General features: G+C 51.8%; 1 protein-coding gene across 3 annotated transcripts in view; it reads right to left on the bottom strand.

Annotated features, from left to right (window-relative positions):
- PSD2 (pleckstrin and Sec7 domain containing 2) overlaps positions 1-18,778 on the bottom strand; it is a 72,260-nt gene extending 53,482 nt beyond the window's left edge. The window contains exon 1 of one of the 3 annotated variants that reach the window (XM_085236332.1): positions 18,618-18,778. The gene's annotated coding sequence lies outside the window, so the exon portion shown is untranslated. Of the gene's footprint in view, positions 1-6,564; positions 6,836-18,617 lie in introns of those variants that run through there. The other 2 variants (XM_085236331.1, XM_085236333.1) reach the window with 2 other exon arrangements.
- Positions 18,779-18,984: the final 206 nt, after the last annotated feature.

The following is an 18,984-nucleotide window of genomic DNA, read 5'->3' on the forward strand; positions in this document are numbered from 1 at the left end:
TGCTAGTTCTGATAGCTGGCAAAGTTCCTGCAGGCCAGACCTTCCTCCCTCCCTTCTCCCAACATCTTTCACTCAGATAAAAAGATTGGAGGCTCACCTACATTTTGGTTGCTACATCCCACCTATACAGTACTGTGCTGCCTATCTAGCTCAGGCTCTCAGGCTGCAGGCTGCATAGAGTCAATGAAATGACTGAAAAGATAATTACATATTTATTTCCAGTACTCACAGACTGGGACAGAGCCACTAAAAGAAAAGCCGCACTTCACTGCTCCATTCGGATGTGGTAAGTTTATTATTATCTTTAACATGGCAACGCTAGTCAAAACTTGATGCTCCCAGAAGTTGCTTGAACACATGGGAAAGCATTTCCAGGGGGATTCATCTCACCCAAATGTAGAAATCTCCAGCTGAACTCAGCCCCCAGCCCTTCTCCAGAGTCAGCAGACAGACTGCATCTGATCTCTATTAGATATTTGTGTTACAAGACAATCATGCTTTGGTTCTCCAGCTAGATCTGCACTGCCTGGGACAACAGTCCCAGCTGCTGCTGTTTATGTTGCAGACACCTACTTTCAGAAAACACAGCACTGCTTCCCACATTTAGCCTGCAAACACTTCCTCTGTGCACAGCTTTCCTCAGGCAGGCTTCTGTGTGTGCAGGACAGGCAACAAGTGAGGAATCCATGTTCTGTGAACCTGCAAGTCTTTCTTCCTCCCCATCGGCAGCTGAAAGCAGCTCCAGCTCGCACTGCTGGTCTCCCAGAGCATGGACTTCTTGAGCAGAATGAAACGTTAAAGCTGACTTGCTTTGAAAAATGAGTCTCTTGCCCAGAAAATAGCACTGAGAACCTGATGGAGCCATTTTGTAGCTCCCGTACAAAAGCTGGATCTGCCCTTAATGGACATGCTGGATAACCATGCCAATGGGAGTGTGATTTTCCTGATGAAGGAGGACAGCTCTAACGGGCACGCTCCTACACTGATGTAAGGCAGCTTTATATAGACAGGGCCATTTCTTCTCCACAAGGGAATTACAAGAGCAAAAAGCACCATCAGGCTGATGTAACTGCATCAGGACAGCATGCTGCTTGGGCTGTGCCTGCTCTTGGATGCAGGGGCTCTCCTGTTCTCTGCTGTGCAAGGCATCCTGCTCTAAGTAAGAAGGCTGCAGGACAGCTGCTATATCAGCTCTGAGAGGGCTCTTCTAAAGCGTGGAGTTCTCAGAGCTTTTCTCCTGCTCTTTAGGGATTGTTGCATTTAGACATCATCAGGGAACCAACAAATTACATCTTCAGCTGAGGCACAGGGAGGCCAGAGGGGCCTGCCAGAAAGAAGCACAATGTAAAGATGAAATAAAGATTCAGGAGATGAATGCCATTTGGCATGGCTCATCAGATGACCCAACAGCACAGTGACACGAGTGCACGGCCATTAGACTTGCTGGGGAGCATGCAGCCTGAGACAATGATGCATCTGAGACTGGGAAGCTCAGCTTTTTATAGCACACAAAATTAAAGGGAAAATGTCACCAGGGCACACTCCTTACAGTTTGCTGTTATCTGGAGAGCAGTGGATATCCTGCCATTCTGCTAGTGCTTACGAAGACATCCAGGTGATTAAACACAGGTTGCTGCTACAGGATCATCCCCTCCATCTGCCAGCAGCTGCTGTGATTTTCTGGCCACTCCCCCTCCTCCTGTCTGATGGCAGTCATAGTAACACAACTGCATTCTAGGTGCTGCTATCACGCTGTGATATCACACATCCAGGTCTCCTGTGCCTCACTTTTGAGAGGCAGCTCTGCAGGACAGAACAAGGGGCAGCAGTTTTAAACAGGAAAAAAAAAAAAAAAAGATTTGGATTGGGATAAGGGAGAAATTTCTCACACTAGGGGCGGTGAGGAACTGGCACAGGCTGCCCGGAGAAGCAAAGGTCAAGGTTGGGCTGGATGGGGCATGGGGACACCTGACTTGGTCCATGGCCATGGCAGTGGGGCTGGACTGGATGATCCTCAAGGATCCCTTCCAGCTCAACCTTTGTGCAATCCCACTGACACCGACTTCTGAGGCCAAGAGTGGGCAACAGCAGAGACACTCGATGGAGGGGTGAAGGAGTGCAAGCTGAAGGGTCCTGCTTTATGATAAGGCATGTCTGTAAATCATTTATAAAGGGTTAATACGTGAGTAATCAAGTCTTTCAGTGTCTTGCAGGCAGGTGCTTCTGAGCACCTCAGAAATTCCCCTAACACCCCTGTTCCTGACAAGCTGCGTATTAAAACTGTTCGTTAGCTACCTTAACCTGTTCAAAACTACTTCTAATGAGACGGAGCTAACAAGAGCTGACAGGCAGGTGGGACTTCTTTCTGCTTCAAGAGAGTTGTGAGCCTCCAGCAACAATGACAAGGAGCTCCCAGCTCCATGAGCAAAGAGCCAGGCAGGTGCTAAGGGCCTGCTGAGCAGATCGGTGAGCATAGCATGTAAGCAGATGGGAAGACTTCCAGGCTTGGGACCCTCAGCTTAGCAGCTGATGTAAGTTCATTCTCTGATTCTGGGAAAAAAAGCAATCCCGTGATTATCTGCTGCCTCAGTTTCCCCACCTATACAATGGTGAAAGCTGCCTCATGGAGAAAAAAAGAGCTTTAATGGACAGAGGATACCAGGAGAGCTGGATAAGCAGCCTTGAAGGACAGATGATGCATTTTTCTCAAAAGAAGGCTGAGATCCCAGCTGCAGGCAGCCAGCTCCTGCTTTGGTAAGCTCAAGACTGGCAAGGGGTGGCTCGAATAGCTGTTCCTCCCTTGAGCTACTAACTTATGAAATAAAACCTAAATGCTCATTAAAACACCACTTGGCAGGAACCCCATCCTCAATTACAAATTTTTTTTTTTTTTTTTTTTTTTTTTTTTTTTTTTTTTTGAGTCTGAAGCCTTTGGGGCTCATAATCTAATTAAATAAAGCTTTCTCACTTTCCTCTAGCCTGCTCCCCTAGCTTCCATTGTAGCAGTGAAGGCAAATATATATTTTTAATTTAACAGAATCCCTTGCATCCTGTATCCCTTTCTGGTCAGAAAGGAGCTCTGCTCTCTCTGTGTCCTACTTGGACAGGCTGTGCCCATCACCTTCGTTTTGTCCATCACCTTCCTTTTGTTCCTAGAAAGTACCCCAATTTCTCGGGTCCCAGTGCAGCTTCATCCACTTCCACTCTTTGTGCTCCCAAATGCAGAGAAAATTCCTGAGGCGGATGAGAACTTCATGCAGAGCATCACATCGGTGTCCCCTGAACTGGCTCCAGACGATCCAGCTCTGCGCAGGAGCTGGGGAGCTGGGCAGAAAGGCAGCTCCAGGGATTTCCTCTCCATCTCAGTGAGGTTCTTTTCTAGAGCCGTGTGAAATTTTTTGGAAAAATTGTTCACTGGACAGAAATTGCAATTATAGGTCAGATAAATCCTACCTAGACTTGTGATGCACTTGTGCTGAAATCACAGAACATCAGCTGGATTAAAAAAAACCTGAGAACTATCACACTGGGGAGGAGGAGCTGGAGAGGTGGCTGATCTGACATTGCTTTCTCTGGGCTTTCCAGAATGTGGTTGGTGAACCACAAACCTGTCCTTCCCTGGGTCTGATGTGAGCTCTCCTGCTCGATGCTCATCAGGAGAGCTCAGAAGCACATGCTCCAGCCCTACTAAAAGGGAGAGCTGGGGCTCGCTCTCCTAATGCAGACCAGCAGGCTCTGTCTTTTTGAGGAGGGTTTCGGGTCTCCATCACAAAGCCAGAGAAAAGTGCCAGAGGGATGAGGAGCTCAGCTGCACAGCTGGAAGCGTGCACACAGGCCAGCCAGTCCAGCTGTGAGCTCTTCAGTCCCAAAAATGCAGTGGGGAGAAGCCAGAAGGGGCAAGGCCAGCTCAGAGGAGAAGGAGCACATCAGGAACATCCAGAATATGAAGGGACCAGGCCAGATGGGAAGGAGTGATCACCAGGCACTGCCCAAAGCCAGGGAAGAACCACACTGAGACCTCAGCCACTCAGCCCTTGAGGATGGCACGGCAGTGGGGATGAAGCACCCGTCCGAACTGACAAGGACCTGTACCCCGGCTTGGGAGGGAGTCAGACCTGTCCCTCTGGCCTGTGATTCCTCTGCTGTAACTGCCATGGAGAACCACCACGAGCATCACGTGCAGGAGGTGTGACTCGTTTGGACCCACCTGACAATTGAGGGCCCGAACAGGGCCCTCACAGACCTGGTCCCAGCACATCCCTGAGAATGGCACTGCCCTGCCAAAAGGAGGAGGAGGATTTTTCACCCTCAGCAAAGGGTGGAAGGCTGGGGGAAGTCAGACAAGGAGTCGTCTCTATAGCATGGTTTGACCACCAGCAGAGCTCAGTGGACCTGCAGAGATGTGGCTGTTGGCAACAGCACCCACTCTGGTGACTGCTGACACAAGTCCCACAAGTTGTTCCCCCCGCAGGAACCACTGCCCAGCCCCAGCACTTTGGTGGCAGTGGCAAACCCCACCGCAGGCTGAAGCCTGCAGCACTACAGGATGGAGGGATCTGCAGCAGTGGGAAAACTCACAGAGGAAGGGGACAGAACGGGTCAGGTGCAACGGGGCTGTGGGCTAGAGAAGCACGGGGTCCCACGACATGTGGGGGACGAGCAGCGGGGGTCCAAGGGGATCTTCGGGGAAACCCACCCAGTTCATCTCCAGCTGTGCTGAACTTGTAGTGGGAAAAGAAAAAGAGAACCATTCACATTCATTTTGTGAATCAGCCATCTCTCCAACTTCCCCTCGGGGCTCGGCTGTTCACTTTCAGACTTTATCCATTGTTTGCTTGGACTTCTCCAGGAAAAATCAGGTTAAGGGAAACCCTGGCCACGCCACAGCCTCTGCAGCACTTAGAATGGACAATCTCATGAGGATGTGGGGACTTAGCATATTTTTGATACAAAAATATCTAATGATAATATGCTACACTCCTGGCTATAAAAATTATCTACTGGCATGGGAGGAATTTAAGCCATAATGCCAGCTACTACAGCGCAGGCCTGGAACTCCGTGGAAATACTACCCTGATCCAACAGCTACACAGCTCTGTTTATCCTAGTAATTAATTCTCTCTTATGTTTAGTGATACAATTAGAGAAACACTGCCATTCTGATGGGCTTGTTTCCACCAGTGCCTCTTGCTGTATTTACATCCCCACAATAGCCTTGGCCTTACAGAGAAGGGTGAAATCGCGTTTATGAAGACAATGCCACATGCATCCCCAAAGCATTTTATAGATGTGAAGTTAGGCTCCAAATTACACGTTTATTGTGCAAGCACACAATGAGCTCAGATTAAATATTGACTAAAGCCACTCTAACACCCAAAATAATGAAGATGAGCACAATGCTGTGATTTACTCCCAGCCACTAGAGAAACACACATCTGTAGCATGTAACATGCCCTTCCCACAGATACACGCTTTGTATTCCAGCTAGCCTTAGGCAGGAAAATTTCTTTCTCATAAATTATGGATTTTCTTTCCTTACTGCCAACATATCCACATTACCAGTTGCAAAGGAAACAAATATAATAACAAAAATCAAATGCCATCCCCCCAACGTAGTGACAGGCAGGTGACCAGCTCCTTGTATTACAAAAGTTAAGGCAGGAAAATGGAAGAGAAACACAGCCAAAAAACAGAGAATCCCTTCTCTTTTGTCCCTTAGGAGGAAAGGCAGCAGGGAGGTGTGGGCATGGCAGGTATCTCCCAGAAAGTACTCCAGCCCTGGTTGTGCTGGGAAAACCACCCGTCCTTCCTCTGCCATCCCCCCCCCAACGCTTGCAGAAAAAAATCAGGGAGACGCAAATGCTAATACAACAATTACGATAATAACAGCGCTGGATGGGGCCAGCACACACCCCTCGCAGCAGCTCGACCTCTAAATCCTCTAACACGGTGCTGCCTCATTCAAGATTAAAAGCAACTGTAACCTAGCAGAGACAAAAAGGCACGGGAGGCAAGGCAGGATCTGGCACGGCCCCGCTCCATCCAGATGCAGTCATATCACTTCAGCTTCTCTGTACCATCTCCATGACAACCATGTAATTTGGATGCAATAACTGCTGCCGAATTGATCTTTAAATGTAGCTTTGTTATAAAACATCATGCCGAGCGCATCAGGCTGGGGAGAAAGCCGGGAAGCCCCCAGCGAGTGAGGGCTGTGATTAAACAGCCCCCCTTAATCTCCAGCTGCCTAACAGCCTTGCTGTTCCAATAAATGGGTGGATGAACCGATTTTAAAAGCAGGACCGGCGCACAGCAATTGTAGTGTAACATCCCCAGTGAGACACCACACCGAGAGCTGGAAAAATGTGTCCACGTAGAATGGGCATCTTTCCTCATGCACACACACACACACATCAGGACGAGTCGATCTCCAGCAATCAAAGCACCCAGCTGATGCATCAGATAATCCGAACAGGAATCAAAACCGGTATAATTAAACAAAATAGGAGGGGGATCGATGTGCTGCATGACAATGAGAGCAGGGGAGCTCGCATTCCTACTTACCCGAGCTGTTTATTTTTTTGGTCCCTCCACAAATGTAGCTCCCTTTTCTCTTCAGCAATCCATGCAAAATAATCTGCAGCCCCACGGACGGAGGAGTGGCCCCATCCCTCCCCCTCCGCCACCTTCCTAGACCTCCCTGTTATTGGCTTCCCTCTCCTTTCCCTCCCGCTCTCCTCTCTCGCAGGCAGTGGTTACACCTCCCAGCCTTCCCTCAAGGTGTCAAGAGACTGCTCGGGATCCAACGTGCCGGGTGGGAGGGACCGCGAGGGGGAGGAGGCAGGGAGCGATGGTGAATGGACCCAGCGGAAGGATGGAAGAAAAGCCCCGCAGCAGGGCGGGAGCAGGGCTGCTGGGGGCTGGGAGGCTGCGCTCGCCCCTCGCAGCTGCTGTCGGTGGCCCTGGGGTGCTGGGGTCATCCCCCCACAGGCACCTTGCAAAGCCCGGGGGGACCGGGTCTGCTCCCTGCCAGCAAACCACCACCCGTCAGGCTGGGACTGGCTTGAAGTTTTGGCTTGAAATCCTGCCAAATACACACACTGACTTTTACAACGGCACACTTCCATGCACAAACGTGCAGAGCTGGAAATGTTCGCAGGACCCACCCTGGTGCAGACCTCCATGCTGCAGGCCAGATGGATCTGCGCCCTGGTGACCACGGGGCTGCAGCCCCGTCCCATCCCACTCTGTCCCATCCCATTCCATCTGAGCCCATCCCACCTCATTATATCCCATCCCCACCCCGTCCTACCGTTCCATCCCATTCCCGCTGCCTTCAGTAGCAGGTGTGCCCACCAGCTGATTTCACTCCAGAGCTTCTCGCTCCCCCACCACGGTGGGTCAGACCACGTGCCTGCTCAGCATCACTGGGAATTCCTTTAGCAAGGCTGACACATCTCCCTTGTAACAGCCCTTGTGTGCAAAGGCAATGGCTTTATCTACACACCAGAAGAGGCACCTGGCTGAGCCCTGCTGAGCAGGATGGCTGGTGATGCAGGGCGGGTTGCAGGGGCATGGGGACACAGCGCTTCCCCTGCTCTGTGTGCCCCATTCCCGTCCCTGCACCCAGCTGGTGGCTGCAGTGACCCAGGCATCCTGGGCACTCGGGTCAGGGCTCTCTGGGTCTCGGTCAGTTCCTTCCCAGCTAGACATGAGCGTACCGCACCACAAGACCTCCTTACAGCCCCCTGCCACACACAGCCCATGGCAGCCCACCACAGCTGCCTCCCTCAGCTCTGTGCCCCACACGCCTTCTTCCCCTCTGACAGCTCACAGAGGGCCGAGGGCTGCCACACCTGTGGCTGGACTTGTGAGCAGGGAGGAAGGGTTTGGGGTCAGTCCCAAAGACATGCTCCACGATTCCCTGGAGAAAACCACTCCCTGGGCCTGGAACACTCACTCCAGAGAACGCACGCTGCTGAATAAGCAGACAAATCCCCAACATCTTGAATTTAAAATATCATTACGATCTCCAGCAATGCATCCAAACACCAAAGCACAGCCACTCGATGAAGTCATGTCCTGGAGCAGCTCAGCTCCAGGCCGGATACGCTTCCAGCAGGGATATCTGCAGCACAGCACTGGGCTTGTGTGCCAGGGATGGCCGTGGTAATGAACCATGTAATGAGCCACCCTGCAGCTACGGCCAGGAGTTGTCCAACAAACCCACGTGTGAACGAACAGATCTGAGCAGGAGGGACACATGGCACGGGACACATGGCATGGGCATCATGGATGGGGACAGGTCTGGGTATGAGGCTAACCTCCCTTGGGTTCCTTCCCCTCACACTATCACAGAACTCTGTCCTGCTTCTCTCTCGGATCAATTCTAATGTATTTATAATCTACCAATTATCAGGTTCGAGAGCTTTAACAGAGTGGAAAAAAAAAAAAAGCAAGCATGATCAATATTCATCAGCCTGTTGTACGGTTCAGGTCTGAAGGCAAGTAGCAAAATCCAATTTCTGTGCAGCCAGTCCTAAGAAGCAACATTTGCAGCACAAGAAAATGAGGCTCTAGTTTCTAAGAATACGTGCAGTAGTGGGGCTGCATATAACTGGGTTATCAATCACTGCTCCTGGCAATGAGCACACCGACAGCTGGGCTCAGGGAGGAACCTCCCCGCGTCCCATGGCGTGCTGGGCTTGTCCATATCAGCTGTAGTGCACTGCAGTAAGAGAGAACCCAAGCTTTTCTGGACTGTCTGCAAATCTCTGTCACGTGCCCTGCATATGTCATTACATTTTTTAGAATTAAGAAAACTCCTTAACTATAATGATGTTGGACAAGCTGTCCAGCTGCCCTGCATATGAACAGTGCAGATGCTGCTTGCCAGCTGTGACGTGGGCTCTGTGGGAGCAGACTCTGGGAGGGGCCACCTTCCCTCCACGCCGACACCGGACCCACCCCTCAAGCCTCAAGCAATGGGAGCACATCTGGGAGCATTACAGGGACTGCAGGCAGCAGAGCTGAACGCTGCAGACCACACAGCGGGTGTGGAAGTTGAGTGGCAGCACTCTGCACAGCATGGGACACTCCAGCCAGGCTGATGGCAGCAAGCATCGGGTGAACAATGGGAGTCTGTGGTCCTGACACTGCACCTCTATGGGATGCACTGATAAAATCGAGCTCTCTACAAGCTCTCTGACCAGTGTGGAGAAGCCAGACCCACCCACCCGCTGCATGCAGGTCCTGCTGATCTCCCCTGGCAATTCAAGCACCTTAGCTGCAACTCAGCATCCACGCCTCAGCATCCCTCCAACAGGCAGCTTTCCAGCCGTGCCTGGCTCATGGCACTCACAGCACACAAGGACACTTCTGGGGGCTGTGCAGCCATCTCAACTTTTTTTCTATGAAAACACTGCAAATGTTTGCATGTCCCCAGGAATGATTTTGCTTCCACATCCTCCCACGGCCGTTTTTTCACAGCAGATCCCCTGTACTTCCAGCTGGACTCACCAACTCTCAGTGCCAGTCACTGTGATGCAGCCAGATGGGAGGGGAGGCAGCTCCAGCCCCACTGGGTGCTGCAGAGGGCTCTGATACCCACAACAACCTGCAGCATTTATTTTCTCCTGGACATACACGCATATAAATGTACATATATGCATGCTCACTCATAGTTCTTAACACTAGTAAAAATAATTTCCATTCACTGCTCTTTCCAGTTAGCCTTCCAGTTCTCTGCATCACGTAACAGTTAATTCATAGCTTTTATTACCAAATCCTCGCTTTTTCCGTTGTTCTTTTTTTATTATTACTATTATTATTGCTGCTTTTGTCTTCCTTAACAATGACAGACTGTTAGCTCAGAATATCTCTGATAACTGCAAAATCCTGTGCATGCTGGAGAGAAGACAGCTTCTATCTGTTCTCCTAACAACCCTTCTTTATCACAAGTTATTCTGTTCAAGTTCTTCACCAACCATTTCTTGTTCTCATCTTAGGAAAACTGACCACTCTTCAGTGCCTTGCATGTGTCATCAATTCAGGATTTACATTAGGCTCATAACAAACACAATTAGGTCATTTAAGCAACCATTAATTCTGAGTTCAGTAATCAATTCACCTTTATCTGTTAGACTGAGGTCTGATATGGAGTTATACTCATTCACCGCAACACTTTTGATAACAGAAAATTATCACCCATCACTTTTAGAAGCTCGGGGGCCACGCTATTGGCAGCAGCACAAGTGCTGCAACTTCAGTGCCTGAGGCTGAAGAGCCGTTCTGCAAACATGGATTTTCTTTCGCTTTGGTCTGAAGCTGTTTTGGGAAGCTGTGTGTCCAGCCCTCTGGCAGGAGCTGGCAGGCTGTGACCCAAGCACGTGGCATCGATGTACACCACAACAGCACCATCTCCTTTCTACCCACTGGTGATGTTGGTCCAGCTACCTGTCAGCACCCTTAAGACACACGGAGGTCGTCAGTCTGAATCCAGCCTAGGAACTCTGGCTCTAATGTTCAAAGATTTCAAATCGAGGAAGAAAGAGTAAAAGCCAATTCTGGAATGATAAACTTGATTTACATTCTATTGTCTATGAGTGAAAGCTTGAAAACAGTGGGAAGGGACATGTAAGTGATCTGAGGTTCCACAAACACAGGAGCTGGGACCTGGCTGGGAGAGATGGGGAGCAGAAGTGCTGAGGGTGTGGGGCTCCCACAGCCAGTAGGATGCTGCACTGCACGAAGGCTCCAGCCACGCAGGGGATCCTCCCTGCTCAGTACAGCCCTGCTTGCCACGGCAGATCCAATAAGAAGGGCACTGTGCAGAGCTGATGGGGAGATGACACACAGAATGACACGAGCTACGAGTGCCCTTGGGGCTCTGAGGGTGTAGCACTTATCTTGCTGAAATGACCACTGGGACTGGGATGGGGAGCACAAAGCGATGTGGCTGAAGCCATCACAGACAGTGAATGTCACCGCAGTGAGTGCAGCAGAAAGGGTCAAAGAACAACTCGTTGGGTGGCTGCACTGAGACCAAACCAAAATTATTTCTGATGAAGCAATTAGCTATAGCCTAATGCCTCGTCTCTTTTGAGCAGGGAGGCAGAAGAAGATAGTAATCTCCTGCAAGTAGAGATGAAGAGCAGTTAACTTAAGAAAAAATCAATTTTGCAATGAAGAACTACAGTTACAACCTTCACAACTTCTTTTTATTTTTTTTCCTGTATAAAACTCTCCCACCAATGTGTCAACAGCTTGAGCTGATAAAATACAATTCATTAACGAATGTTAATTTTACATTGTATCTTTGTTCTTTCACTTCAAGATGTTCTGCTTAAGTTCTAGCGGTGCTGAATTTCGGTGAGGCACCAGGAAGGGACAATTCACTGCATGGGGACTGGGGAGGAAGCTGAGATACGCCTGGAGAGGCAGCTGCTGCCCCTCATGCACCAGCACAGCTGTAGCTCCATCACTGGCAACAGCGAGGCCACAGACACCCTGCCTCCATCCTCACAGCGCCACAGCCCTTCTCACCGGGCACATCCACTGCCCAGGGTACGGGAGCTGTGCTTCAGCAGCAGCTTATCATTCCTCAGCCACAGGTTCACACGGAGCATGGAAGCAGGCAAGTAGTTCCCAGCCTGCTCTACTTTTTAACTTGATTTCCATTTCCTAAACCACCGCTGACGTCTATCTAGGTAATCATTACCTCCACAATCACCCTGAGTTTTAGCTTTTGCCGAGCATCAGCAGAAGATTTGGAGCTTTGGGAAGGATGCTGAGCTTAAGAAGCTGCCGTTGCAGGCAGCTCTGGGTGCCTGTCACATTCCTCCTTTGTAATGCACACACACACACACACACACGCTGTGCATGCACCCTCTCCCAAGTCAGCCACCGAAGCGAATATTCGCCGTCAGATCTTCCAAACTGCAGCACATTTTTAATCAGTCAGATAATTCAATCATTCCGTTCAGACCTGCTCTGCGCAGCTGCCATTTTCAAGCATCAAAGCCTCCCCGTCAAAAACCGCGCAGGCTGGGGGCTGGCTCAGAGTGCCGGCGGAAGGCAGAGGAAGAGCACTAGCAGGATGGATTAAATGAACTTATTATGAATACTTCTGAAGCACCCAGCCAGCCATCCTCAGTGGAGAACAATGGCACAGCACGAGGGCAACTTGGGGATCTGCAGCATTTGTCGTGTTTTTGCAAATCCAAGCTGGTGGGGCGTTGGCTCCTGCTCGAGATGCTCAAGGCCAACAAATGGGATTTGGATGTCTGGATCTCATTAAAATTAATGGAAATTGGGTGTCCAGACCTACAGGCAGCTTTCAGAAGCTTCGTGTCTATTTATAATTAATGTTCCCAACAGGGAGACTAAATATTTATACAATCGGTTGCGTTATACGCAAAATGGAAGAGGTGTCCACTGGTAAACCAGGGCACAAAAGAAGAGCAATCTCATGGGACATCGGGTTCAATCCTTGCTGTCTCCCATTAGGCCCAGTACTGGGCAGGTGTTCTCAGGGCACAACACGGCCCGTTTCAGTGTGGCCTGATGGCGTTCCTGAGCTCTCCTCCTCTCCCTCCCCACAGCTCTGGCTCCCACAAAGACCCTCACCAACTCACTTCACCTCTGCAAATGTCAGTTTCCAGTATGACAAATACATAATGCCACTGAGTTTACCCAGTGTAGGAGTGTAGCAGAGCTTAATCCACGAACGCTCCTTGCCTTGGTCAAAGATGCTATAGATGGCAGACGTCAAGCAAGAGACTGACAGCAACCTGCCTCCAGGTATTAGCAAAGCCATGGCTGGATCTGCGCCACTGCATTTGTTCCACAGCAATGGAGTAATTCAGCGTGCAATGCTGGTGGGCTGCACGCTGCATGCAGCTGGGGTCTTATGAGCTGCGGGGGGAAGACTGGCCACTTCTGCAGGGAAGTCCAAAGCAACCAAGCCTCATTCCTCCCGGTCTGTCTGTCCTGCATGGGAAACGCCTCCTCATTTGGGCCGTACCTTAAATCCAAAGTGATCCACTAACAGGGTGGCCATGGAAGTTTGGGCCTTGGGTCCCACCCTGAGGACTTCCAGAGCTCGGCTTGAATCAGCCACCTGGGGTGGGCCAGAAGATGATGGTACTTCACAGTGTTTTAATGGAAAACATTCAGGAAGTCCAACGTCGAATAATTTTCCTTCCATTTTTTCCATGACTCGCTCAAAGCCACTGGATACAGCAGCTCTGCTGACTCAAGCAATATGGAGACTCTGTCCTCCTCCTCCCTAGGAATGCTCTAGCATCTTGAGGTTCCTCAAGCCCAGACAGATGTATTTCGTGGTGCCTGAGAGCTCACCTGGGATTCCTCGGCAGGTCCCCAACTTGTACGATACAGCTCCAGCATCACTGAAAGGCCAAAATGCTCAGCTGGAAGACAAGTAACCTGGTGTTGTGCGCAGGGTTAAATACTCTCTGTTAGAAAGGTGTGTCTTATACTTCTGGCCTCCAGCTTTTAGTTAGCTTGCTCCTCTTCAACTTCTCTGCTACGCTGAAAATAACCATTAATGCCACCTTTCCACGTGACTTTGGACGCACTGTGTAGACCTGTCATTGGTTCTCCTGCCCATACATCACAGCACAGTAAGGGCTGTGACTTCTGCTGCAGCTGACTTAGCACAGGAACACAAAGCTCAAAAGATGAAACTGAACATGAGCTGCAGCCACATCACCTGAGCCTCACAGACCACTGGTGGTGAAGGGGGAAAAAATGCATCATTCCTCTCTGACATCACGGCCAGGCTGCTGGACTGGATAGTTTCGTGGCTTTGTTCTCAATTAACATGATGGGCTTTGCAAGACACACATTCAGATTCAGGGCTTAAAGCTGTTGTACTCAGACAAGACGTCAGAAGGACATCAAGGACACATGAAGAATAAAACAGCTTCATTTTCCTTGAGAATACCTTTCTGCTTATTCTTTAATTAAACAACAGCAGGATGTAGACTTGTGAGACAGCAGAAGGATCCCAAGACGGAGGAGATTAGGAGATCTACATAATGTGAGGAGGTAAACCTTCCCCACCGCCGCCAGCGTGGCAGCTGATGCTGGCAGAATCTGCTCCATTACTGAGCTTATCACTACAACAAGCTTCTGAAAAGGGTCCTGCTGATGTTCACTATTTAATTCCAGAAGTAATAACATACCCCAAATCATAGTAAACTTCCAGTATTGTGAAAGATGTATGAGAGATGGGCAGGGACTTCAGGAGCAGGTTGGAGAAGCTTCTGTGAGCAGTGACCTACGTAAAAGCTGGTCCTTCCCCACAGCACAGGCATTGGAACTAAGCAATCTTTGAGATGCCTTCCAAACCAAACCATTCTGGGCTGCTGGGACTCTATGAGTTCAGGACTCGTCCCAGAGCCAATGCCAGCCCAGCAGGTCTATCCCTTGTTGATACATCCATAGGCAAAAACTGAAGATCTCTGCTATTTTATCACATAGATCCACAGACAAGGTAAGCTTCTCCATCTAGAGAGCCCATGTGGTGCAAGGCTTGGCTATGGAGGCTGGGAAGCATTGGCAGAATTCAGCCTTGGGATCATTGATGACACTGCTGCCAAGGGGCCAGGCTGGAGCCCATGGCCCAAGCTCATCCTAAGCCCTGATGTGACCTCGTTCCCTGTGAGCATGGCTATGTGGCACCACGCTGGGAATGCAATCGTGCTCCCAAAGAGAGCTGCATGGATTGCTGTGCTGTCAAACTGCCCTAGATTGGAAAGAATAAGCTCCTTTCTGAAGGGAGATAATTGCTCTACTTTAAAACTAAGTGGTTCAAGGAGAAAAATGCAGACAAGAGAGCCTGATGCCTCTGAGCTTGGGACGGGAAACAGGGGTGCGCAGACAGAAGCAACTGCAGAGCTGTTTTGCTGGATGCTGAAGGTCCTGTGCAGAACTCATGTACCAGAGCGATGGACCCAGAGCTCCTGGGCCCAGCCGGTGATGCCAGCACCAGAGCTCCCTCTAGGAACTGCAGCCACGCAGTGAGGAACGGCCTGACCTGCCCGCGGGGAGCTGAGGGGAAGCTTCTGCAGGGAAAAGAGCTGTCGCTTTGACAAACTGTCTCCCACAGAGAAGACCAACAAACTAGAGCAGACAACAACAGACTCATTAATAAGGCCAACTTCTGGCATCTTCCTGGATCCCCCACCACTGCGACTAGTGACTTCACCAGGCAAGCACAGAAGAGGCTTCTTCGGCAGTTTTGTCTTCGCTGCTTAAAATTCAATAGCTCCACTTTCTAAGTGGGCGGAAAAGAAACAGTTTTTGTGCTTTAAGAGCCCACCCTCCTCGTCCCCATTTGCATGGAGGAAGCTCTCTGCTCTGAACTTGGCACACACACCTCTGGCCCACGGTGGAAGGACACTAAGAAGTTTGAAGGATGTGTCAGCTGCTTCCTAGCCTTGCTGGACAGGCACTTTCCTTGGCAGAGACAGGTTGCATGTCTCTTGGTTGGAAGTCAAGGAGAAGCATCATGCTCGGTCACGGTGCTCCATCTGCACGGCCACCAGGGATGCATCCCCAAGGTGGGCACCCTCAGGACTGTCCCTGCATCCCCTCCTCCAGGGCACAGTGCAAGCAGAAGGCTCTGCCTGCAGAACTGCCTACACAAAGAGAAATCCTGAGCGTGGAAACTGCGAACAAGGGCACGGCGTGCCTTCGGGCAGCACTTCAACATGGCAGAACACCCATTTTTTGAGACCCTGTGACCTGGAAAGAACAGCAGAAACACTCAGCTGACCCCTCACACAGGAGACAGATATTATTTGTATACATTTTTGCTTCAAAAGGTGTCCAGCCTTCCATTTGAGAGGAGCACGCCTGCCTTGCACAATTCCGCTTACCAACCCCTTATGCCAGCCGTCCCCTCCCTCCCTGTGGCACAGCCTCTCCACCCAGCTCCCACCACAGCCACCATCATATGGGTCTTATCTCAGCCACACATAACCTCAGTCCTTTGTCAAGACGGGGCTTAGAGAGTTCCCTAAAGTTAACGAAGCAGGTCCATCTCCTCATTAACTCACGGCCTGTCTCCTCTGATTAGGTTGTGCTGACTCCGCTCGCACACCACGCTTGCTGCTCTAGATGCGGGGACACTGGGGTATTTCCAGCTGGGACACAGACAAAGGAAGGAGATAGCAGAGCCTTGGTTACCACCAGAGCAATTCGGGACAAATAATTAGAGGCTTTCATGCCTAATTGGATCTGTACTGTCAATCCGGGACAGGAGATGCCTTAACCCTCACTGACTGCCTGAGATTGTTTGGCAGGCCATAAATAAACCACAGACATGGTCCAAAGCTCATCAGCACTCAGCTTCCACCCTGGATGCTCACCCCCTCACCCCAGCCCTGCCGCAGTACCGCTGTCTTGCAGGGGAGCTCAGCTTCGTGGTCTTTTTTCATGACCATACCTTTTCAGCCCTTCCAGGACACATGGGTTGCTTGGAGACCCATTGCAGTGCAGACTTCATTGTGTCATTGCTAGCATGAGCAAGAATCTACAGGTTTTAACTTCAAGCAAAACAAGTGGTGAGGAAGAGCCAGTGACAGATCAGCATTAGTAGGGGCTTGCACACCAAAGACGAGCTATTTCCAGAGCAAGGCTTGTGAAATGTAAGGTCATTCCCTGCAGTGTCTAGGCTTCGACCTGCCTTCAGTTTCCAGTTACAGGCCAAGGCTCCAGCCTCACTTGTGGCCCCACGAGTCCTTCTTTCCTTCCCAGCTCTCATGGTTCTTCCAGATCCTGGGAGCACAGCCACTTGAAGACTAGGCATGCAAACAAGAAAAACCAGTGCCACACAATGGCCAGAGGACACTCAGGTCCTGAGAGCAAATTGGAAGCACGACCCATCCCTCTGAGGTCCTCCAGCACTTAATGCAGAAGGCAGGCACGGACACCCAGCGTGCAGGCACCTCTCATGCCAGCAAGCAGGCTGACAGCTGTGCAAGGCCAGACGTGCTTCCCCAGGACACAGACCAAAGGAGAACCTCACGTGCTGCTCAGGATCGTGACCTGCAGATCTTCTACCAGGCGCAGGACACACAGAAAGGCAAAGTCACGGCAAAGGACGGTCCAACACTCTGGGCCAGGCAAAAATAGATTAACCTACTTGAAAGTAGGACAACATCGCTAAAGAGTAGGACATCTGGTCACCACAGCAGGAGCAAACACAGAGGAGACAGCTTGTCCATGCAAACACCGAAGGAGCAGGCATGAGTATCTTCAGGGCTGCAGCTGGGACAGGCGTTCCCCGAGAAGAGTGGCTCCCCCTCTCCCTAGGACAGCCCTCACACTGTGCCCAAGCCTCCCTACCTCTGCTTCGTGAGCCCCAGTGCCTTGCCCAGCCACGTTCCCAGCCCACACAGGGCACTGTTCAGAGGACACGGCCAAGGACCGTCAGCGCTGCACCTGTGTTAGCATCTTCAAAAGCTCTGCAACCCAGCACCAGTCAGCAGGCTGTGGCTGCACCAGGCGTGATGGCTCTTTAAAGAAGAAACAAGAAGGAAAAGGCTACAGATAGCAGGCACTTCAAAGGGGCCTGGCTGCGTTTTGCAGAGGAGTTAATGCCACACTGCTGACCGGCTGCTCCAGGGCCAGGCTTTGTGTTGCCCTTGGCAGAACAGGCAGTTTTTTTGGCTTAGGATCTCATGCTGGAACGGAAACCCAGAGCACTAGGTCTCAGGACAGAGTTCAAAACACTGTTCCCTGATTGTCGCTGCTCAAAGGAGGCGGCAGGAAACCATCCAGGATTGCGGGGAACTTTCCTATGCAGAAAACTGTGAGCTTGTTAGAGCTGGGCTCTCTCTGCCAGATGCGGTGTGTTCCTTTCAATTCAGGCCAAAAGTGGCCTGGAACCACCAGCCATGGGTGGGCCACAGCCAGCTGGGGGGACCACAGCAGCCTCTCTCCGTGCAGCCAGGGGTACGAGACCCGTCGGGCCCCCAACTCCAGCACAGGGGTACCTGAGCCCATCCCGCTGCCAACCACAGCCGCCTGGAGAGCTGCAGGTGCCCCATCCTTGGAGGTGCCCGAGGCCACAGGTAGGACCCCGAGCAACCACAGCTGGTGTGGGGCAACCTCACTTTACTTTAGCAAAAAAAAGTATTAGGAAAAGGAACCGAGCTTATCGAATGTTCAGATATCGCCTTCCATTACCTGCCAGCGAAGAAGCGAAAGCAGACGCAGAGCCGCGACCAGGAGCGGTGCCCGGTCCTAAGCGAGCCCAGCGCCGCCCCCGCGAGCACCACCCGCAGGGGCCGGCAGCGCGGTGCAGGGAGCCGGGCACGAGAAGAGCTCCGCACGGCAACCCCGGCCCTGACAGCGCCGCCAGCTGGGACACCTGGCGAGGCCCGAAAGCATCACGGGCGAACACGCCCCAGGGCGGGAGCTCCGGGGACAGCAGCGGCTCGCTGAGCCCACGCCTCGTGCTCACCAACCCGTCCCGGGCCGCGGCCGGACGGAGCTGCGAGGGGCGGTTCGGGGCACGCCGCCCCCCACTCCGTCGGCTCCGCTCCGCCCGCCCCGAGCTCCGTTGTCCCGGGCCGCGCACTCACCCCGCCGCCAACGTCCGCGCCTCCCGTGGGGCTCCGTGTCCCTCCGCGCCATTGGGCGCCGCTCCGCGCGTCCCGGCCCCGGCGCTGCCCGTACGGAGCTCCCGCCGCCGCTCCCGGCCCGCCGCCGCCGCGCTTTGGCGCCCCCTGGCGGCCGCGGCGCAGAGGCGGCCTCTCAGGTCCGCGGCGGCCGCGCCGCACGGCCCTGACGCCAGCAGCAGTGCTCACAGCGTGGCCGCACCCGGTGACGGGGCTGGCGCGATCCTATGCTCATCCCCACAGCTCGCATAAGGCACGGGAGTGCAAGTCCTTCTCAGAGCCCTGCCGGCCGTGAGACAGTGTTAGTGCAGCCCCGAGGTGCTGCTGCTTC

This window comes from Meleagris gallopavo, chromosome 15 (genome assembly GCF_905368555.1).
Source record: "Meleagris gallopavo chromosome 15, MGAL_WU_HG_1.1, whole genome shotgun sequence".
Taxonomy (NCBI): Eukaryota; Metazoa; Chordata; class Aves; order Galliformes; family Phasianidae; genus Meleagris; species Meleagris gallopavo.